Source organism: Aquarana catesbeiana, linkage group LG07 (genome assembly GCF_042186555.1).
Source record: "Aquarana catesbeiana isolate 2022-GZ linkage group LG07, ASM4218655v1, whole genome shotgun sequence".
Taxonomy (NCBI): Eukaryota; Metazoa; Chordata; class Amphibia; order Anura; family Ranidae; genus Aquarana; species Aquarana catesbeiana.
In genome coordinates this window covers 223,011,540-223,035,941 of record NC_133330.1, presented here as the reverse complement: position 1 = coordinate 223,035,941, position 24,402 = coordinate 223,011,540, and the positions used below count along the sequence as shown (strand labels likewise).

The 24,402-nt window shown below is 41.7% G+C and overlaps 1 non-coding gene across 1 annotated transcript; it reads right to left on the bottom strand.

The window, feature by feature from the left end:
• Positions 1-8,001: 8,001 nt before the first annotated feature.
• Positions 8,002-8,086, bottom strand: TRNAR-UCU (transfer RNA arginine (anticodon UCU)). The gene is given in 2 exon segments: positions 8,002-8,037; positions 8,050-8,086. It is a non-coding gene; the product is annotated as a tRNA-Arg (tRNA).
• Between the last annotated feature and the right edge of the window lie 16,316 nt (positions 8,087-24,402).

Below are 24,402 nucleotides of genomic sequence, written 5' to 3'. Positions count from 1 at the left end.
TTTCTTGCAAAAAAAATAATTTTTTCATGTAAACAAAAAGTGTCAGAAAGGGCTTTGTCTTCAAGTGGTTAGAAGAGTGGGTGATGTGTGACATAAGCTTCTAAATGTTGTGCATAAAGTGCCAGGACAGTTCAACCCCCCCCCCCCAAATGACCCCATTTTGGAAAGTAGACACCCCAAGCTATTTGCTGAGAGGCATGTCGAGTCCATGGAATATTTTATATTGTGACACAAGTTGTGGGAAAAGACACTTTTTTTTTTTTGCACAAAGTTGTCACTAATTGATATATTGCCCAAACATGCCATGGGAATATGTGAAATTACACCCCAAAATACATTCTGTTGCTTCTCCTGAGTACAGGGATACCACATGTGTGAGACTTTTTGGGAGCCTAGCCACGTACGGGACCCTGAAAATGAAGCACCGCCTTCAGGCTTTCTAAGGGCGTCAATTTTTTGATTTCACTCTTCACTGCCTATCACAGTTTCGGAGGCCATGGAATGCCCAGGTGGCACAAACCCCCCCAAATGAACCCATTTTGGAAAGTAGACACCCCAAGCTATTTGCTGAGAGGTATAGTGAGTATTTTGCAGACCTCACTTTTTGTCACAAAGTTTTGAAAATTGAAAAAAGAAAAAAAATGCATTTTTCTTGTCTTTCTTCATTTTCAAAAACAAATGAGAGCTGCAAAATACTCACCATGCCTCTCAGCAAATAGCTTGGGGTGTCTACTTTCCAATATGGGGTCATTTGGGTGGGGGCTGTGCTATCTTGGCATCTTATGGCCTTCAAAACTGTGATAGGTAGTGAGGAGTGAATAAAAAATGTACGTCCTTAGAAATCCTGAAGGCGGTGATTGGTTTTCGGGGCTCCGTATGCACTAGGCTCCCAAAAAGTCCCACACATGTGGTATCCCCGTACTCAGGAGAAGCAGCATAATGTATTTTGGGGTGTAATTCCACATATGCCCATGGCCTGTGTGAGCAATATATAATTTAGTGACAACTTTGTGCAAAAAAAAAGTTTGTCATTTTCCTGCAACTTGTGGCAAAATATAAAATATTCCATGGACTCAACATGCCTCTCAGCAAATAGCTTGGGGTGTCTACTTTCCAAAATGGGTTCATTTGGGGGGGTTGTACCATCTTGGCATTTTATAGCCTTCAAAACTGTGATAGGTAGTGAGAAGTGAAATCAACAATTTACGCTCTTAGAAATCCTGAAGGAGGTGCTTGGTTTCAGGGCCCCGTACGCGGCTAGGCTCCCAAATAGTCCCACACGTGTGCTATCCCCGTACTCAGGAGAAGCAGCAGAATGTATTTTGGGGTGTAATTTCACATATGCCCATGGCATGTTTGAGCAATATATCATTTAGTGACAACTTTTAGGAAAATTTATTATTATTTTTTTGTTATCATTATTCACTTGGGACAAAAAAATGTATTAATTAATGGGCTCAACATGCCTCTCAGCAATTTTCTTGGGGTGTCTACTTTCCAAAATGGGGTCATTTGGGGGGGGGGGGTTTGTACTGCCCTGCCATTTTAGCACCTCAAGGAATGACATAGGCAGTCATAAACTAAAAACTGTGTAAATTCCAGAAAATGTACCCTAGTTTGTAGATGCTATAACTTTTGTGCAAACCAATAAATATACGCTTTTTGACATTTTTTTTTATCAAAGACATGTGGCCGAATACATTTTGGATAAATGTATGACTAAAATTGAGTTTATTGGATTTTTTTTATAACAAAAATTAGAAAATATCATTTTTTTTTCAAAATTTTTGGTCTTTTTCCATTTATAGCGCAAAAAATAAAAACCGCAGAGGTGATCAAATACCATCAAAAGAAAGCTCTATTTGTGGGAAAAAAAGGACGCAAATTTCATTTGGGTACAGCATTGCATGACCGCGCAATTAGCAGTTAAAGCAATGCAGTGTCAAATTGTAAAAAGTGCTCTGGTCAGGAAGGGGGTAAATCTTTCCGGGGCTGAAGTGGTTAACATACACTGCAGTGTGCTGCACTGTCAAAAAAAAAGGTGCAGGTCCAATTTTCTTGGCTGCTGACATGCGTACCAGCTAATTAATTTTGTTAATGTGTGAACAAATGTGAGGTTTAATGTACTGAACTTCAGCAGTTAAAGCGGATGTGCGTCATCTCTGTATTTGACTCGGCTCCTCCTTCCCACTGTCTTCTGGGACCTCTGTGTGTCCCAAAAAACAACAGGGCCAATCAGAACACTAGCGCATGCGCAGTAGGAAACTGGCTGTGAAGCCTGAAGGCATAGCGCAACTCGCGCATGCGCAGTAGGAAACTTCACTGCCAGTTTCCCTTAGTTGCAATGCCGGGGCCTGTACCCGAGCCATTGGACGAATGCGCTTTGGGGGGCTGGAACTCTGCTTTAAGTGTGAACTTAAGTGCAATGAGCAGAGATCCACATACTCCTTCAACTCACAATGGGGCAGATACTACGTTTTGTCATAGACATCATACAGATACATTTTTTAAATACATTTTTTGTTATTTTTTTTTTACCTATGTTCCCACCATAGAGTCTATGCCCAAGCACATTTCGGAAGAAGGAGTGGATAGCCACAAAACCCATTATCTGGTGTATAATAAACCTATCTTTTAATGAAGCTGATGACCTCTTGGGGCCTGTCTATTACTACAATGGAGATGTTCTTTTGTCATTAAAATATTGATCTGCATATGACATCAGTTTAAGCAACATTACAAGTAACATGTTAATAAAAAGTGAATGTTGTCTTTTTTTAAATTCAACATATTAAGAATTGATTTTGGAAAACATCTTATTTAGAGTAGTTATTGACAGTCTTTGATCTGAGACCAGAAAACAGCCTAATTACCTAAACAAGCTTTTGTCTTGTTAACACCATCTCTGTGACCACTTGTTATTCTATAGCTGTCACATCACAGAAGGGTTTCATTACAGGGAGAAAGTGAACAAGATCAAATGCCCTGGCATTGATTCCAATCAGATAGACAATGGAAGGCCAAAGCTGTCATTATAGTAGCGAGATCCAGTTTTAGTTAGATGTGTTCACTGCAGAAGAAAGTGTTTTAAGGTTTTACAGTGCAGGAGATGGAATAAAGCCTAGACATCAATCAGAGATCTTATCACAAAGATTCAAAAACACAGAATAGTGTCAAAATTCTTGGAAAAATAAGTTAAGCAGGTTTTATTGTGTATGTCTAATTAAAGGGATAGTAAAATGGATTGTTGTTAGTTTAATAATTTTTTTCTATTTTCAAGATTTTACACTTGTGTTTATACCATTATTTATGTAAAAAGGTATATTAACATTTAATAAAAAAGTGTACTTCTGACACTGGATTTGCAGTAATTAAAACAGAATTGCAGCCTTACCTTCAGTCTTGCACAGTTATGCCTCATACACACGATCAGACAAAATCCATGGTGTTTGTTCCGACGGATGTTGGCTCAAACTTGTCTTGCATACACACAGTCACACAAAGTTGGTCGGAAATTCTGAACATCAAGAAAATCCAACAGTGCTTACGGGGCATTACAGTATAGGCTCTTCTCCCTGCCTTCTGATCTGCCTTATTTCCTGGCTGAAGGATGTCCAACATCATCTAGTATTTTCCTCTCCAGCCTGCCTGTAACTGGCCCATCCCTTTTTAGTCATTGAATTTAGCTCGTTCAGTCATAGAGGTTCATCATCATATGTGGGCTCTATCTAGGGTGATCTGCATGTAAATGCTGTCAGTGTGAGGGGAAAAAAAGCCGATCACTGGCTTCTGTCAGAGGGACATCGGTCCCTCACACAGAAATCTGCGGCTGCATTTTTCTGTGCCCACCAGTGTCAGCTGCCAGTGCCCACTGTGCCATCTACCAGTGCCACCTATCAGTACCCACCAGTGCCACCTACCAGTGCTCACAGTGCCACCTACCAGTGCCCACAGTGCCACCCATCAATGCCCACCAGTGCTGCCAATCAATGCCCATCAGTCTCATAATCAGTGCCACAGATCAGTGCTGCCTATCAGTGTCACCTACCAGTGCCTACCAGTGCCCTTCAGTGCAACCCATCAGTACCCTTCAGTGCCACCCATCAATGCCAACCAGTGCCCCTCAGTGCCAGCCTTCAGTGCCACCTCTCAGTACCGCATCATCAGTGCTTATCAGTGCCACCTATCAGTGTCCATTAGTGCTGGCTTATCAGTGCCTGTCAGTGCCCATCAGTGCCACCTATCAGTGCCCATCAGTGCAGCCTCATCAGCACACATCAGTAAAGGAGAAAAATTACCTGTTTTCAAAATTTTATAACAAACTATGAAACAGTTTTGTTTTGTTTTTTCAAAATTTTCCGGCCTTTTTTGTTTTATTTAGCAAAAAATAAAAAACCCAGCAGCAATTAAATATCACCAAAAGAAAGCTCTATCTGTGTGAAAAAATGATAAAAATTTCATTTGGGTACACTGTAGCATGACCACACAATTGTCATTCAAAGAGTGACAGCGCTGAAAGCTGAAAATTGGTCTGGGCAGGAAGGGGGTTTAAGTGCCCAGTAAGCAAGTAGTTAAGCATGTGTATTTTTGGAACCAAAGTGCATAATTTACATTTCTCAGTATTGAACCTACAGTTATGCTATATCCTGTGTTGAAGTTATTTCCTGGGAAAATTTGGTATCGTCAGCAAACAATGAAATAGAGCTTTTGATTCCAAACTCTATATCATTAATATTCAAACTGAACATCTTGCATCAGGGCCGAGAGAAGTATTATGATAGGGTGCTGGGATGTTTTCAGCAAGCTATGTACACTACAAGTCCCCCCATAAGCCAGGAACTTCCTACATTATGTGGAAAAAAAGCAAAGACCCATTGATGATGTCATTGGGTCTAAAAAAAAAGCATGCAATAAAAAATGGTAAGGTTTTATTTTAAATGGTCATTTTCATGTTAATGAAGAGGAGAAGGACCAATAAAGGCAAATAATAAGCTAATTAAACTTCAGCTTCATAATTTTCATGTCTTAACAGAGCAGACAGAGAAGAGAGAGGAAATGAGTCATTCAGTGGGTTAAAAAATGCAAAAAAAATATATATCAATATATGCCAGCACAGTTTTGACACCCTAAGATGAGCATGTTTGTCACGTACCTGGTAGGTGGAGCCCAGAATGCAGGGAACGGCCTCTCGTATACCTCCGACTCGGGAACCCCTGGTAGTGATGACAGGGGCTCGGGAGTGCGAAGGGGCACAAGTGCCTGACTGGAAGGCTGGAGCAGAGAGCTGAATCAGGTAGTCAGCTGGGAGGTGTCCTGTAGTCCGGCAGCAGGATGTAGACAGCAGGGAGGTGTCTTGTAGTCCAGCAGCAGGATGTAGACAGCAGGGAGGTGTCTTGTAGTCCAGCAGCAGGATGTAGACAGCAGGGAGGTGTCTTGTAGTCCAGCAGCAGGATGTAGACAGCAGGGAGGTGTCTTGTAGTCCAGCAGCAGGATGTAGACAGCTGGGAGGTGTCTTGTAGTCCAGCAGCAGGAGGTAGACAGCAGGGTACAGGCAAGCCGGGTCAAACACAGACAGGCAGATCAGGTACAGAAGGTAAATCCGGGAGAGTAGTCAAAGTCCAAAAGCTGAGATCAGGGCAGGCAGAAAACAGAGTAGTCAAAGTCCAAAAGCCGGGATCAGGGCAGGCAGCAAACAGAATAGTCAGGAACAGTCCAACAGGTATCAGGTAGCAAATGCAAGTAACAGGGCACAAGGGGTCTTCAGGAACGCTGTAGACCGGACAGCAAGGCAGCAGTGGAACAGTCCTCTTTAAATAGTGGTGTCACAGGGCGCCGCTATTGGCGCTATTGCGCATGCGCGTACGCACGTTAGCGCTATTGGTGCTATTGTGCGCGGGCAAGCGCCGGATGGCGCTTCTGTGCACAGGTATTCCTTTAAACTTTAGTTTGCTGGGATATTTGCAAGAGGGCTTTTCCTGACAATGTTACTCCAAACAACACAAAAACAAGGTCTATACGAACAATATGCTTGAGAAATGGCTGCTTTTACAGCGATAAGGGGCTAAGTAGTTAGCACCCATTCACATTGGGGACCTGAGTTCATTTCCACCAAGACACTACCTGCCTGGAGATGGTATCTCAAAAAACATTTTCTTAGGTGTCATCTATGTTGCTCCAATTTACCTACACAGCCTCAAAACAGTCAACCTAGCCTTGACCTAAGCTGACCCTACATTGTAAATGTACTGTATGCATCTTTATAATTGTGGTAAGCTTATTAAATCATAATTTCCTTTAAGGGTAGAGATTCAGGTAAATAGCTTACATTATCTAACAGATTTTTTGTGCTATGTAAATGACCTAAATAAATACAATTTCCAAACCTCATAGTAGTCAATAGACTTTAACCACTTGCCCTCCGGAAGATTTACCCCCCTTCATGAATAGGCCATTTTTTGAGATATGACACTGCGTTATTTTAACTGATAATTGCGCAGTCATGCAACGCTGTACCCAAATAAAATGTATGTCCTTTTTTCCCACAAATAGAGCTTTCCTTCGGTGGTATTTGATCACCTCTGTGGTTTTTAAAGTCTGCGCTATAAACAAAAAAAGACCAACAATTTTTTTAAAAAAACAATATTTTTTACTTCTGCTATAAAATTCATCCAACACAAAAGATAGAAAAAAAATAATTTCTTCAATTTAGGCCAATATGTATTCAGCTATATATTTTTGGGAAAAAAAAGAAAAATCACAATAAGCATATATTGATTGGTTTGTGCAAAAGTTATAGCGTCTACAAACTATGGGATATATATTAAAGGGATAGTGAACCCGCGCAGTGGAGGTATAGGTTTGTATGATGAAGTATTTTTTTGGAACTGCTGCCTCCCCACAAACCGTCACCCTAAATGGGGACAGCTGAAATTAATTAGAAATGGTAGAAGGGTTTGGCGCTGTTCCTATTGGTTGAATGATTCCCTACCTGCATAAAGGTTACTCAGTGCAAAATTGGATATAAATATCTAGGTGCCTAGGTGTAAGCAATACCGTGCGTGTATCGAATCAATGATCTATTAAAATCTTGATAGATATTGTACAATCATAGGTGATACAACAAACTTTAAATATATAAACCAAAACCAATATCAAATCCCATATATGGTGTTGCTGGTAAATATTCCGAAAACATGAAGGGGAGGGAGGGGGGGGGGGGAGGGGAGGGGGGGGGGGGTGGCAGGGAAGATGGAGGGGGAGGTGTGGGAGATTTGCTCCTGGTGAAGGGAATAAATGGAAATAAACAATATCAGGATCCCTCCTAATACAGTGCAAACGTGCTGGTGAAATTCAAAAAAGTCCTTATGTGTAATACATCTGTTGTCAAACTCTTAACATATATCTTGTGCAGTATCTTGTGGTGTGGTGAAAGTAACTCTTCAATATATCCTTATTCTGAAAGTGCAGCCACTCACTAGATCACTTCACCCCTGCAGGGGTATCAGGCGGTTACAGTTATATGCCACTGTACGGCGTTCGCTGGCGGGCTCAGGATCGTGGTGTATCATATGCAAAGAGAGAGGGAGTACCCATAGCGTAAAATAGTTTTTAGAAGGTTTATTAACCAAAATAGAAAGGTACTCACAATTTTATAATGTAAATCAAGCGAGGTAGTAAAAAAGCGTCACAATGTCCTTCAGCGCTGGTATAATAGGTGATGTTTGGGAAGCACAGATTAGGCCACGCCCTACGCGTTTCGTCGTTAGGACGTCTACGGGAGCGATAGAATGCAGGTTAGTTTACTATTCCCTCTCTTTGCTCTGAATTGCACAGCGTACCCTCCAATTTGTCTTTTATCAAGTCTCAAGAGAAGCCTGAACCACTAGGTGCTATCATTAACTTGTAAGGCAAATCCACTTCAGTACAGCTCATGTATGAATGGAATCCATTTCTTTATAAAGCATTAGAGCAGCACCACTATGACGAAGGACTATATAAAACCGACTCTGGTGGGATTCGAACCCACAACCTTTGAATTACTACATCAACTAGAAGTCCAATGCGCTATCCATTGCGCCACAGAGCCCTCTAACGACGAAACGCGTAGGGCGTGGCCTAATCTGTGCTTCCCAAACATCACCTATTATACCAGCGCTGAAGGACATTGTGACGCTTTTTTACTACCTCGCTTGATTTACATTATAAAATTGTGAGTACCTTTCTATTTTGGTTAATAAACCTTCTAAAAACTATTTTACGCTATGGGTACTCCCTCTCTCTTTGCATATGATACACCACGATCCTGAGCCCGCCAGCGAACGCCGTACAGTGGCATATAACTGTAACCGCCTGATACCCCTGCAGGGGTGAAGTGATCTGGTGAGTGGCTGCACTTTCAGAATAAGGATATATTGAAGAGTTACTTTCACCACACCACAAGATACTGCACAAGATATATGTTAAGAGTTTGACAACAGATGTATTACACATAAGGACTTTTTTGAATTTCACCAGCACGTTTGCACTGTATTAGGAGGGATCCTGATATTGTTTATTTCCATTTATTCCCTTCACCAGGAGCAAATCTCCCACACCTCCCCCTCCATCTTCCCTGCCACCCCCCCCTCCCTCCCTCTCCACCCCCCCCTCCCCTCTCCCCCCCTCCCTCCCCTTCATGTTTTCGGAATATTTACCAGCAACACCATATATGGGATTTGATATTGGTTTTGGTTTATATATTTAAAGTTTGTTGTATCACCTATGATTGTACAATATCTATCAAGATTTTAATAGATCATTGATTCGATACACGCACGGTATTGCTTACACCTAGGCACCTAGATATTTATATCCAATTTTGCACTGAGTAACCTTTATGCAGGTAGGGAATCATTCAACCAATAGGAACAGCGCCAAACCCTTCTACCATTTCTAATATGGGATATATATATTTTTTTAAAATAATGGCAGCAATCTGTGACTTGCAGTGGGACTGCGATATTGCGGCAGATAAATCAGACACTAACTGACACTTTTTGGGGACCAGTGACACTAATACAGGGATCAGTGCTAAAAATATGCACTGTCACTGTACCAATGACACTGGCTGGGAAGGGGTTAACATCAGGGGCAAAGGGTTAAATGTGTTCCTAGCCAGTGCTTGTGTACTGTGGGGGAGGTCCTTTTACAAAGGGAAGGCATACATTCCTGTCCCTGCTTTGCAGGAACACAGGATCACAGCCTTCCCTACTTACTAAACATGTACGTGACAAAAAAAATTGTTTTGTTTCGTTTTGATCTGTTAATCTAGTGATTTTGTTTAGTTCAGTTCGGTTGATTAATTCAATTCCCATTATTTGGAATTCGTATTCGGAATTTTCAAATTTTCTTCAAATTTACAGATTTTTTCGATTTGAAATGTTCAAATCGATACATTTTCGAATCGAACAAAAATTTTATATTGTTCTCGATTTGAATGCAGCAAAGTGAACAAACAAAAGAAAAATCTTCATCAAATGATTACAATAAATCTTTAGCCACTTCAATACAGGGCACTTATACACCCTTTCTGCCCAGACCAGTTTTCAGCACTTTCTCTCACACTTTCAATGCCAATTACTTAGTCATACAACACTGTACCCAAACAAAATCTTTTTTTCTCACACAAATAGAGCTTTCTTTTGGTGATATTTAATCACCACTGGGTTTTTTTATTTTTTGTGACATAAGTGAAAAAAACGAAAATTAAAAAAAAAAAAACAAAACATTTTTTTTTTTTAGTTTCTTTAAAAATTATTTGCAAATAAGTAATTTTTGTTCATAAATGTGGGCCATAATTTACATTGCTACATATCTTTGGTAAAAATAACCCAAATAAGTGTATATTATTTGGTCTGTGTGAAAGTTATAGTCTACAAGCTATGGTGCAAATCATTGAAAATTGATCACACCTGGGGTACTGACTGATCTCATTCCTTGAGGCCCTCAAATGTCAGGAAAGTACAAATTTCTCCCAAATGACCCCTTTTTGAAAAGTAGACAATCCAAGGTATTTAGTAAGAGGCATGGCAAGTTTTTTGAAGTTGTAATTTTTTCCCACAATTCTTGAGAAAATTAAGAAATTATTATAAAAAATTTGTGTAAAAAAAACGAAACAATAACAAGTTATTTCTCACACACAGCATATGCATACTTCCAATTACACCCCAAAATAAATTCTACTACTTGTGCCGAGTATGGCGATACCACATGTGTGAGACTTCTTCACAACCTGGCCCCATAGAGAAGTCCAACATGCAGGGAGCACCATCAGGCGTTCTAGTAGCATAAATTACACATCTAATTTCCTAACAACCTATTACAACTTTGAAGGCCCTGGAGCACCAGGACAATGGAATTACCCCAAAATTACCCCATTTTGGAAAGTAAACACCCCAACATATGAGACATAATGAGTCTTTTGAACGGTTCATTTTTCCAAAAGTCTTCGGAAAACGTGGAAAGAAAATGAAAACGTATTTTTTATTACATAAAGTGGTCAATTTATAAGATATTTCTAACATACAGCATGTACATAGTAGGGATGAGCCGAACACCCCCCAGTTCGGTTTGCACCAGAACATACCGAACAGGCAAAAAAATCAGAAGAACACACGAGTAGCGTTAAAGTCTATGGGACACGAACATGAAAAATCAAAAGTGCTAATTTGAAAGGCTTATATGCAAGTTATTGTCATAAAAAGTGTTTGGGGACCCAGGTCCTGCCCCAGGGGACATGTATAATTGCAAATTTTGTTTTAAAAGCGAGAGCAGTGTTTTTTTTAATGCTTAAAGCGAAACAATAAAATTAAATATTACTTTAAATGTCCTGTCTGGGGGTGTCTATAGCATGCCTGTAAAGTTGCACATTTTTCCAGTGTTTGGAAACAGTTCCACAGCAAAAATTGTCACTTAAAACTGATCGTGGCTATAGGGAATTGTCGGGTCTCGGCAATATAGATAAAACTCATTGAAAAAAAGAGCATGGGTACCCCCCCCAGTCCAGTTGGGCCTGGTATGAATATTAAGGGGAACCCGAACCAAAATTTTAAAAAAAGATTGCGTGGGGGTCCCCCTAAAATCCATATCAGACCCTTCAGGTCTGATTTGGAAATTAAGGGGAACCCTGTGCCAAATTTTAAAAAATGGCATAGGGGTCCCCCCAAAACCCATACCAGACCCTTCAGGTCTGGTATGGATTTTAAGGGGAACCCTGTGCCAAAATTTAAAAAAAAATGGTCCCCCCCAAAATTCATACCAGACCCTTATGCGAGCATGCAACCTGGCAGGCTGCAGGAAAAGAGGGGAGATGAGGCACCCCCCTCCTGAACTGTACCAGGCCACATGCCCTCAACATGGGGAGGGTGCTTTGGAGTAGCCCCCCAAAGCACCTTGTCCCCATGTTAATGGGGACAAGGGCCTCATCCCCACAACCCTTGCCCATGGTTGCGGGGGTCTGCGGGCGGGAGGCTTATTGGAAATTGGAAGCCCCCTTTAACAAGGGGACCCCAAATCCTGCGCCCCATGTGAATGGAGTACATTGTACCCCTACCATTTCACAAAGAAAGTGTCAAAATCTGTATGGATTTTAGGGGGACCCCCACACATTTTTTTTTAAATTTTGGTTCGGGGTTCCCCTTAATATTCATACCAGACCCAAAGGGCCTGGTAATGGACTGTGGAGGAACCCATGCTGTTTTTTTCAATGAGTTTTAACTATATTGCCGGGACCCGACAATTCATTACAGCCGCAATCAGTTTTTAATGACAATTGTTCCTTTAGAAATGTCATTTTGCTGTGGTACTGTTCTAAACATGGGAAAAATGCGCCACTTTACAGGCATACTATAGACACCCCCAGGCATGATATTTAAAGGAATATTTCATTTTTATTGTTTCACTTTAAGCATTAAAAAAAATCACTGCTCCCGAAAAAAAACGGCTGTTTTTAAAAAAAAGTTTGCATTGGTACATGTCCCCTGGGGCAGGACCCAGGTCCCCAAACACTTTTTATGACAATAACTTGCATATAAGCCATTAAAATGAGCACTTTTGATTTTTCATGTTAGTGTCCCAAAGACTTAAACGGTGTTCCGGAGGCTTTCAAATTTGCCCTGAACATCGCATATTGTTCGGTGTTCGCAGAACGTCCGAACAACCAAAGTTCCGCCCGAACTTATGCTCAGGCCAAACCGTTCGCCCATCCCTACTGGTGACCCCACAATAGGGATAAAACTTTTCGTGGAAGGGAGTTTAATAAGACACGTGGCCACTCACTAAAAGTAGAAGAAAAGAGGTTTAACTTTAAACTGCGTAGAGGGTTCTTTACTGTAAGAGGGGCAAGGATGTATAATTCCCTTCCACAGGCAGTGTTTTCAGGGGCATCGATAGTTTAAAAAACAATTTGATAAGGGCCTGAATGACCGCAACATACAGGGATATACAATGTAATACTGACATATAATCACAACATAGGTTGGACTTGATGGACTTGTGTCTTTTTTCAACCTCACCTACTATGAAACTATGTAACTATGACATCAATGTGGTTTTTAACATCAGTGATATTAGGGACACCGAAATTCTTATTTTATTGTTACTTATAACCTTTATTCCAGGTTTTTGACACAGATTTTTTTATATTTTCAGTTTATTTAGGTTTTATAGCACTACACTTTCACATTTACATTTATTGCTTGGGTCTATAGCTGTGTTGGCTGCTGTTTTACCTACACCATACACCATACACAGCGCTGTATCCTCCTTTTTTACATAGCATCATAGCAGTTGAAAATTAAACAGAGGCCAAAATGGCAGCTTCCTTTGCTGAAAACGATAGGAGGGTTTACTTCCACTTTAACCACTATAGGTCTCATGCTGTGGTGGGTAGCTATCTATGTTTATAGAGAGAATCCCTTGCTCTACATTTGCTTTCATCAGGACCCCTATCACTTCTGCAAGAAGTCTAAACACTGTGTTCCAAAAGCTCCTGATATGGAGACAGGACCATAGCATGTGGGACAAAGTTCCCACCATGCCGCCACCTCTCCAACAGGAATTTTTCCCTCCCTTATGGAATTTAGCCATGGAGTAGGGAGTAAGGTACCACCTGAGGTGGATCTTTTGGCCCATTTCCCAGTGGTTCGCACACATAGGGAAAGCAAAGTGATGATAAATGGCTGTCTGCGACTGCTTCTCTGAGTAGGATTTCTGCTATTTAGTTTCCCATTTTAATAGAGGGGGTAAATTATGGATTTAAAACTGCAAAAAATTTTTTTGCAAAATTGGGCAAACTACAATCTGCCACATGGTGGCAGGTAAAATGATGTACAACCTAAATCCTTATACTTCAGAGTTTCACCAATACATATCTCTGCCCCTATCATGCGCTCTATCCAAAGCCAAGTGAAGCACTTTATTTGGTGAAACTGTAAACCAAGAATCTCCAAACGTGTCAGGTTTCAAACCAGGTTGAATGATAAGGCTGGACGCCCCAAACTTCTTGAGATATTGCCAGGCTGCGCTAATTACACAATTAAGTACATACCACGGTAGGTATGAAACTCTCCTCTGCTTTTGATTGCGCATAATTGTCTATTCATAACCTAGTGTGGTTGCATCCTCAGTAGAGGAAAATTAACCCCATCACATAGCACTCATTACAACTCTGGGACAGTCTCAAGTTTTCCAGATTTTGTCTGAAAAAAACAAAAATTACTTATCACTCACAGTCTAGGTGTATTAAAACTCACATGAAGTAGTTTCTAGAAGAACAGGGAAGATCTGCATTAAAAAGATATATATAATTAATTCACAGTGCTTGCTCACAGTTTAGGACTCATGCTTACAGGACATTTTTACAGCTGCTGTTAGAGGCGTTTGACTTTTTTTAACTGCCTCTAAATGCTCCTCCATGTTAGCCTATGTGTCCATGCACACATAAACTGTCAGAGGCGTTTGGAGACATAAGCATTTAGGGGCAGTAGAAAAAAACGATAGCCTGTGCTTCAGGAAGCAGTAAAAATGAGCTGTAAAAATTAAAAATGCCAAAAAACAGTTTTAAATGTGGCTAAATGTGTCAAGCCTGGTTTAGCCATGTTTAGCCACATTTGACGTTTTTAGGTATTTTTTACAATATAGAGAGTGTTTTTAATGAAAAAACGCCCAAAACTGCTAACGCCAAAAAAATGCGGGAAAACGTGCAAAAACACATGAGCCTTTAGGTGTAATAAAACTTAGATTAAGTGTGTTTTTAAAGGACTGGCAAGATCTGCATGGAAAGAATATGCATTTAGTTCACAGTACTTGATTCCAGAAGCATAGTGCTCCTGTAGCAATCTGTATGAATACGGGGCTCTTCAAAGGAACTGGTGTGCAAAAGTACCATTGATTAATGAATTTTTGAATAAAGGTGGACAAAAAGGTATGAGAATTCTGCAGCTTTAGGCAAATCAGATCAGGGAAGGATCCAGAGAGACATACAGGCAAGAACAAAGTTGCCAAAACATAGGAGTAAATAAAAACATAGTATCATTCATTAAAAACAATATATCCACACAGGGTGCAGCTTGGAAGTAGAGAAAAAGACAGCAGTGTGTATCAACAGATCCCTGTAGCTGCTATGCAGAAGCAGCTGTCAAACTTGTAGAGTGGGACCCACCAGGGGAACACAGCAGCGGCAGCATCTATGGCCTTCCTCAACATTTTGGGTAGGTAGCGGCCAAAGCAGTCTCTTGATACACACTTCAGTCTTTTCTTCCGTGTCCAAGATGCACCCTTCTTGCCCGGATGTAAGTGTAAATATATTGTTTTTAATAAATGATACTATGTTTTTACTTATTCCTGCGGTTTGGCAACTTTGTTTCTCCTCAAGTATTTGGGATTTGTGTTTTTTATTTTTTGCTAAATAAACGAAAAAAGACTGAAAATTGTGAAAAAACATGTTTTTCTGTTTCTGTTATACAGTAAAATTTTACAAATAAATAATTGTTTTTCATAAATTTAGCCCAAAATGTATTCTGCTACATTTCTTTGGTGAAAATAAACCAAATCAGTGTATATTATTTAGTATGTAGGAAAGTCATATGTCCCATACACACGGTCGGATTTTCCGATGGACAATGTCCGATCGGAGCGTGTTGTCGGAAATTCCGACCGTGTGTGGGCGCCATCAGACATTTTCCATCGGATTTTCCGACACACAAAGTTGGAGAGCAGGAGATAAAATTTTCCGACAACAAAATCCGATTGTGTCAATTCCGACCGTGTGTGGCCTGTTCCGACGCACAAAGTGCCACGCATGCTCAGAAGAAATTCCGACACGGGACAGCTCGTTCTGGTAAACTTAGCGTTCGCAATGGATACAGCACTTTTGTCACGCTGCAATGTTAAAAATGGTTTAATATAGCGCACTCTCTTCTTCTTTATAATGTGACAAGAATTAAGTAGTTTTGCTGCTCATATTCACACACACTTCTCACAAACTTTTATTTGTGTTTTTTTAGTGGGATTCCCTGAATATATTGTTATTAGTTGTCACATCTGACAGTTTTATATTTTTTATTTATTTTTTTTTTTTTTGGATTTTCAGCCTTTTTTTTCTTTAATGTTTGGATTTTTTCCAAGGCTGATCTTTGTTCAATGTTATTTTTATTTTTACTCCAGAATATTTTTGTCTGTGTTTTGTGTGTCAAGTTACCCCAACACCATTGATATCTTGTATTATTTAATCTCCAGGAGATTGTTTGGTGTTGGTGTCCCTTGTTCATTTCACATTGTATATTTGAAATGTACCTGAACCCTCACAAACAAACTGTCATTTTTGAAGTAAAACACATAGGAGAGTATAATTCAAAACAAAAATCCTTTATTAAGGGATCAGAACCAAACAAAGAGGAAGGCAACAATGGATCAACATGAGAAATTAGCGAAGCCTGGGACCCCCACGGCAGACATCAATTCTTCAACATCAAAATTGGTGGCCTGAGGAGTCCATATGTAAGGGAGGGCAGTTTGGTCCAGAATTCGCAGAGATCCAGATAGCAGCAGATGACATCTGTGTCCCCAGGCTGTGGTACCACAAGAGGCTGCATCTTTTGGCCGACCAGACTGGATCCAGGGCAATCACTGTCTGGTCTTCCTTCCACGCTTCCTTCCGGGCTGTGGCTGTGCAGTTGGAGATGTGGCAGGAGGAGGAGTAGGACCTGGAGGAGGAGGAGGACTGGGGGGACCTGGAGGAGGACTGGGAGGACCTGGAGGAGAGGGAGGAGGAGGAGGAGGACCTGCAGGAGGAGGAGGAGGACCATCCCAAAGATGTGTGTGAGGTGTAATTTGGCCCCTCATACCTTTCTCCAGAGCCTCCGATATCAGGGCCTCACACAAGACTTTTTGGCCCTCCTCCATCCTCTGCATTTTATAGGCTATGAAGGCAGCAATGTTCTCCTCCATGGTGTGGGGTGCTCCCAGGACCTCTGTAGCCCTCCAAAAGAATGCTATAGCAGCCTCCTCTAGGGTACTCCTCCTACTGCCACTTTCTATTTTCAGGGGGGGTGGAGGGACCTTGATATCAGCCAGCCGGCTCGGCCCGGCCACCTCCTGGCTGAGACTTCCCTGTGTATGAAAAAGGGACATAGTTGTAATGTTTTGCATCATCAATCACAATCCTAAATTAGTACTCCCAACTAACATCTAGTTAACATCATTGATTGGACAAGCAGAAATATTTAAAGGAATGCTATACCTGGCTCAATCTGGGCTTCTCCACATGTTGCCTGGAAGGCCCAGGTTGGACATCAGAAGCCTCAGCCAGGGGGAAAGGAAGCGTGGAAGGAAGACTTGAGAGGGATGGCCTGGGTTCAGTCTGGCCTGCCAGAAAGTGCAGCCTGTCGTAGTACCACATCCTGGGGACATAGATGTCATCTGCTGCTCCAGATCTCTGTGAATCCAGGACTTTCTTGCGCTCCCTCAGATATGTGCTCCTCAGGCCACCAATGAAAATCTTTAAATAAGTGATGTCTGCCGTGGGAATCACCTGCTTCACAATTTCACACAATTGCTCCAGTGCTGCCTTCCTCTTTGCTTGGTTCTTGAAATGGGGGTGGGTAATCTCCCACAGACAGGGCAGCTCAAATAGCATCTCTACGAATACTGACATGAAGTCATTGTCTTTCATTAAGATATCCATGTTCACTGCAAGACACAACACAAGACAAAGCCTAATGTCAGACAAAACTCTCCTAATCGTGTTACAATATAGGCCTCAATCTAGAAGCAGTATAGGCACAAGTTTGTCTCTTACCTTCGTTCTTACGATCGGCGCGTCCAATGCTCCTTCCTCCGCTCACAGATCGTACGTAATACGCACGCGTGTTACGCTTTATACACACTGCGCATGCGTGTAACTCCGCCCGCCCCTGACGTTCTTTCTAGTCTATTCCCCGCCCCTTTTCGTTCGGCGCAGTGGGTGAAGAGCATGATGGCGGAGTTACAGCAGGTGCATGCTAATTCTAGCAACGAGGAGGAGGAGGAGGAAAGGCCGGATCCAGGCACGTCCCGATCCAGAAGGAGACGTTTTAAGGCCACAAATATGTCGTTTGGGGAGATGTTGGAGATGGTCGACATCATGAGGAAGTCCGACTATGACGGAAAATATGGGCCTTACCCCAACCCCAACATCCGAAAGGCCAAGATCATGGCGAAAGTGATCAGGAGTCTTGAGAGGAATTTCGGGGTACGAAGATCTAAAGATCAGCTCAGGAAGCGGTGGTCGGACCTGAAGTTGAGAGAGCCAGAGCAGTACCGAAAGATCCGGAGAGTGCTGCAAAAAAGTAAATAGTTGTGCTGTGTTCCTATTCTGCTGTCTTTATTCCGTTCGTTCTGCTCCATATGCTTTTATTAATTGTAACGTTTAAAAGGGCAACTTTAATGTTCATGGGCCCATTATTCGTTCGTATCAAACATTTTTCTTTCGGCCTCTAGAACACCATTGTTTAGACCATATGCATTTTCCCACATGTTTTGGGGCCTACTTGGATGCCAAATATTTGTTTGTGTAGATGGGTTTGTTACTAGAATGAAATGCCAACTAGAGTGTGTGTAAGGAGAGGACACTGAGCAGCTGTTTTCACATCTGGACACTGGAGCACTAGTGTGGGACCCCAGAACACCATTTTTATTAGGGGGGGCACACAGGTGCTCCAGTGTATACTATAGGGGGGGCTACATCTGTGAAGCTTGTACTAAACAGGTAAAGTATTGCAGCTTGACAAAGGGCAATAAAAAATATACATCTTGGAACTCGGCTAAAATAGACAATTGTACCCCACTTCCAAGCAATGTTTCCTAGTTCTAGTTCTGCCATCAAATATCTGTATGCTAAGTATACCATTTTTGTTTTACATAGGGGAGAAAAGACTCGGAGGACACCCCTCATCCCAGGAGAACACAGACCCCCCACCTCTGGAAGAAGGGGAAATACCGCAAACCCAAGAAGCTGAGCAGGAGGAAGAAGAAGATGTGGTGGAGATTGGCACCACAACAGGTGAGTGTCTGCGACCACAGACTCAGGTAAAAGAGATGGATGGTGGCAGATTTTTGAGACCTTTTTTTTTGTTTTTTATCTCTTTTTAGGTGATCGTGATGTGAGGGAGAGAGAACGTTTCACATCTGAAAGTGCCCAGATACTGATCGGGGAGATCATGGGGTGTAATCTCGAATTGCACAACATACAGCAACAAATCAGTGATGTTATTAAAAAAAATAATAACATCATTGATGTTTTGGGGCGAATTTAAACCCCACAAAATCACCTGTTTTATTGTGGTCCAATCTTCCAAAAATTTTTTCAATGTTTTGAAAAGCCAAATTTGGAGGATGCACACAGTGTGCCAACATGTGCTATCTGCCATCACGGGAGATCAATGGACGCGTTTTGGGGGTGCAACCCCTTCCTCAATTATAAAGTCGCGTTGAGGAAGGGCTTGCTCCCCCAAAACACGTCCCTTGATCCCCTGTGATGGCAGATAGCACATGTTGACATTCGTAAATTGGTGTGCATCTTCCAAATTTGGCTTTTCCAGGGGTGATTTCCCCCCATCTGAACGCTATATCAAACCCAGTTCCTAAATACTGATGTCTGATATAGCCTTCAGGTTTTACCATATGTGAACTTTGTAAGTTCAAGTTTTTTGGCTTTCTTGTTGGTTTTACACAGGCCTGTTTTATCTGAAATGGATATTTCGATTTTTGATAATGCTACTGCAAAAATTGTTATACAACAAACATGTTGGTTTGTTTTAAAAACCTTTCGTAAATGCACATGTGATTGTGCAGGTATAAAAAAGTGCCTTACTCAAGAATGTGTGGATTATTGTCTCAACACTACAACACTTTGGGGTGATGTAATTGCTGTTTTATGCAAAAATGGGGGTTATTTCCTAAGGGCAAATACACTTTGCACTACAAGTGCAGGTTCAGTGCAGTTGCAAGTGCACTTGTAGTGAAATGTGTTTTTGCATTTAGGAAGTACCAGCCAACAGTGTTTTTTATAAGGTTACCCAATCACGACATTTTCTGCACTCAACACATTTCTGTCAGGGTCAGCTAAAACAAACACAAGCAGTAAATGTCCACAAAGAATTTCTTTTGGTTGTTTTTTATTTGAAAAAGGTTTCACAGATTGTCTGGCATATTGATAGCCCCCCTACCCGCAAAGAACTCCAGGTAGCGTAACCGGACATCACGGGAACTCAGGGAGGGCAAGCCAGGACGGCCACTTTCAAGCGCCGTCAGTGTTGATGGATTTGGGATTCCGGCCTCAGGCCCAACTGAGCCAGCATAGTTGGCTGAATCTTTTCTTAAAAAATTATGGAGAACACAGCAGGCAAGTATTATATGGTTCAGTTTATACTCCGCCATATGGATGGGTGTCAGAAATAATCGGAACCGGCTGGCCAGGATTCCAAATGTGTTCTCCACCACTCTTCGGGCTCTGGCCAGCCGGTAATTAAAAACCCTCTGTTCCGGGGTGAGGGTCCTCATCGGGAATGGCCGCATCAGGTGGTCCCCCAGCGCAAATGCTTCATCAGCAACGAACACAAATGGGAGACCTTCAACATTGTCCTCTGGAGGTGGCAAGTCCAAGCTGCCATTCTGGAGACGCCTGTAGAACTCCGTCTGGGCGATCACTCCATCATCGGACATCCGGCCATTCTTCCCCACGTCCACATACAAGAACTCGTAATTAGCCGACACCACCGCCAACATCACTATACTATTAAACCCTTTGTAATTATAATAGTACGACCCCGAGTTGGGTGGTGGGACGATGTGGACGTGTTTCCCATCAATTACCCCTCCGCAGTTAGGAAAGTCCCACCGCTGGGCAAAGTGGGAGGCCACAGTCTGCCATTCCTGTGGCGTTGAAGGAAACTGTTGAGGAAAAAACAATAAACATTACTATTTTTTCACAGAAACATGGCAAGCAGATTAGACACAAACATTATGGGGCAACCTCCAGATAGCATTTTTTAAGGGGAATTTAACAACAACAAAGTATAAGGTACACCTATCATATCCCCCCCCCTCATGGGCCATTTCTAACATTATGGGGTGTGTGGAAATCTTGGACAGGTAACCCTCTTCACTTCATTGAGAGATGAATGCCTAAATACAGGGTATTACTTGGAACAGCCCCTCCTTAGTTACACTATTGGCAGACCACTGGACAGGTAAGAAGTGTCATAATACAAAGATATAAATACACACTGTACACATTTGAGCACATTTGAACATTCTGCTATTACCTATCAAGATAATAATAGGATACAAAAACTTTAAACAGTACCATTGGAAAGTATACAGGCAGGCCCTTGCACTACATGCTTTGGGGAATTCATCCATAAATCTGACCAGTAAAGAGATGGGAATAGTGTGTATGGGTTTGGCAAAGTCAGCAGATAGATGATTGAGGATAGAGAATTGTGATCAGCTGACTTAGCAGTTGGGGGAGGGAGGGTTACAAAAAATTTGGGGACACCACAAAAAAAACCCTCTGGCACTCTGCCTGAATTTAAATAAAAAATAACATTTCCAAACATTTTAGGGGGTGTTTGGGGTAAAGCACTACTATAGAGCTGATAAAATACATTGTTAAGTGACTACATGAGGTGAATATAGGGCAGGAGACACCATGCTGGAGAGGTTATTGAAGGGCAAATATGTATGAAGGACCTAAAATAATAATTACATAAAAATCCAGCATGCATGAGGACAAAGGTGAAAAGGATAAAAATCTTACCTTCATATACTCCTTCTGCAGGACCTGTATGATGGCAGAACAGGTCTCTGGGATAATGATCCCCAGAGCCTGGGGGGAGATGCCTGTCGAGAACTTGAGGTCCTGCAGGCTTCTCCCTGTGGCCAAATACCGCAAGGTAGCGACCAACCTCTGCTCCGGAGTGATGGCTTGCCTCATGCAGGTATCCTGCCTGCTAATATAGGGGGTCAGCGAAGCCAACAGACGGTGAAACACGGGGTCCGTCATCCTGAGAAAGTTCCTGAAATCATCAGGATTATTCTCACAGATCTCACGGAGCAAAGGCATATGAGAGAACTGGTCACGCTGAAGCAACCAATTCTTGGTCCATGAACTCCTCCCCACCCTGTTCATGGACTGGACTTGTGTCAAGGTCAGGACCCCAACACCAAGCCCCCGCACAGCACGAACTCTACGAGGAGTACGCATACGAAATATGGCTAGAAAACGGTCGGCTGCTCAGAACGAAGTAACAGAACGCACTGAAGAACAGCAAGGCCTGTGAAGAGTGACCTGAAAACCAGTAACGAACGAACAAGAATGCAATGACTACCTAAAGTCACGCGGAACTTGCTTGCACGCACTGAAGAGCAGATACAAACCCACAAGCACAAACTGAACGGCAGAAAACGATCTGAAAGCCACGAGTCTGAAAAAGCGTGAATCGTCTCTCACCAAACTTTTACTAACACGAGATTAGCAAAAGGAGCCCAAAGGGTGCCACACTTGGTTCTGAACCAGCCTTTTCTAGTCTCGTCGTACGTGGTGTACGTGACCGCGTGGTTGTCGATCGGAAATTCCGACAACTTTGTGCAACCGTGTGTAGGCAAAACAAGTTTGAGCCAACATCCGTCGGAAAAAATCCTAGGATTTTGTTGTCGGAATGTCCGAACAAAGTCCGACCGTGTGTACGCCCTATTAGAGTCCACAAACTATAGTATATATCTGAAAATCGATCAATACTGATGTACTGAGCCTCATTTCCTAAAAAGCCTAATTTCCTTAAAAGCCAGGACAATATGTTATATTTTTTTTTTATTGTTTTTTTATTCATTATTTTAAAAAAATTCACTTTTTTTTTTTTTTTTACCACACTGTGACCAGAGAAATATAGTGTTACCATAGTAACATTGCACTACTCTGGGAAAGGGATCAGGATTTTTACACATTATGTATGCTTATAGCAGTGAATCGCATTGCTATAAATAAGCATTTTACTGAATTAAACTGATTCATTCAGTTTGTTTTGTTGTGATAAGCTGTGATTAGTCAAAGCTAATCACATGGTAAAGATAGGCTGTGATTGGCCCTGTCTGTACCATCAAATTGACCAATCACAGCTAGCCACACAATCATACACAATGGATGGCATGGAAGGAAACCATCCATTGTGTACAACCATCATGTGACCTGCTGTGATTGGTAATGGCAGTCACATGGTACCAGCAGCAAGCTGGTTCACTGATCAGTTATCAGCTGTATCCCATGGATTGCTGCATGGACAGCCACACGGCGCATCCTGGCAGGACGTCATATGACAACCAGGCGCCACAACAGTAGTAGGATGATGACTGGGCGGGAAGGTGTTAAGCATTACATGATGACCACTGAGCATCCCAAAGTTGGTAATTTAACCTTAACAAGTCTAAATGTAAAAATGACCTTCATTTAGAGGGACTCATCTCTCTATTATATATGTAACACTCGGACCATCACCTTTAAATTATGTCTGCAAGTGGGAACAAGATCTGCAGTAGTCAATTGACCATGACCAATGGGATTAGATCTGGATGACCACGAATGCGGCTGCAGTCAAAACAAATTAGAAGGTACTTCCCAGTTTGTATAATTATCAGGCCTCGGAAGAGGATTGAGCAAGAATTCTTTAAACTGAAAGGACACTTTGTTTATCTTAGTTGATAAAGTTCAATAAAGGCACCATTCCATCTAATTCAACCTGCATAGGTGTGTGTATGTGTGTGTGTGTTTATGTCAATGTAATTTCCCATATCCCTTTATATTTCATTTGCTAAGGCGCCCATCTAAGAGTTTTTAAAAACTATCGAGAGTTCTACATCTTTATCACTCTAATTGTAAAGAATCCCCTACGCAGTTTAAAGTTGAGCCTCTTGTCCTCCAATTTTAATGAGTTGCCATATGTCTTCTTAGGCTTCCTGAAACTGAATAGTTTCTTTTCTATGCTGGAATCACCATCAAGGTATTTGTATCAATGTATCAAATGCTGCTTCCCCAGGGAGAATATGTTTAATGTATGTAGTCGTTCCTTGTAACGGAGGTCCTCTACTCCCCTTATTAGCATTGTCGCCCTTCTCTGGACTCTCTCCAGTTCAAGCACATCCTTTCTGAGGACCGGTTATTAGAATTGGACATCATATGTAAGATGTGGCCAAACCAGAGACTTGTAATGTGGTAGAATTATGGTTTTATCTCTTGAGTAAATAACCTTTTTAAAGCATGCTAGTATTCTGCTTACTTTGCTTGCTTCAACTTGGCATTGCATGCCATTGAGTTTGTGATCTACTAGGACCCCCAGATCTTTTTCCATCTTGGAATCTCCCAATAGTTTTCCTCCTAGCAAATAACTTGCACTCATATTTTTGGCTCCCAAATGCACCACTTTACATTTTCAACATTAAATTTGACATTTATTTTCCCACCCCATTATTTTATTGAGGTTCTCCAATAAGGTTTCAATATCCTGCTGTAAAATGAATGCCCTGCTTACCTTTGTATCATCAGCAAACACTGAGATTGACCTCTTTATGCCATCCTCTATTTTGTTTATGAATAAATTGAAAATAATTGGTCCTAGGACAGAGCCTTGGGGTACCCCACTCACCACCCCAGACACACAGCACTGCAGTAGACTCTAAGATGATTGAGACAAATGATAAGTGTCTAGCCAGGTGGTACGCGATGCCAGATAGGTTACGTAAATTCCAACCAGAAAAATCAGCAGACTGTTGGAGATGATGTAAAGCCATAGGAACAATGGCCCACATATGGTGGGATTGGCCCATCATTAAAGA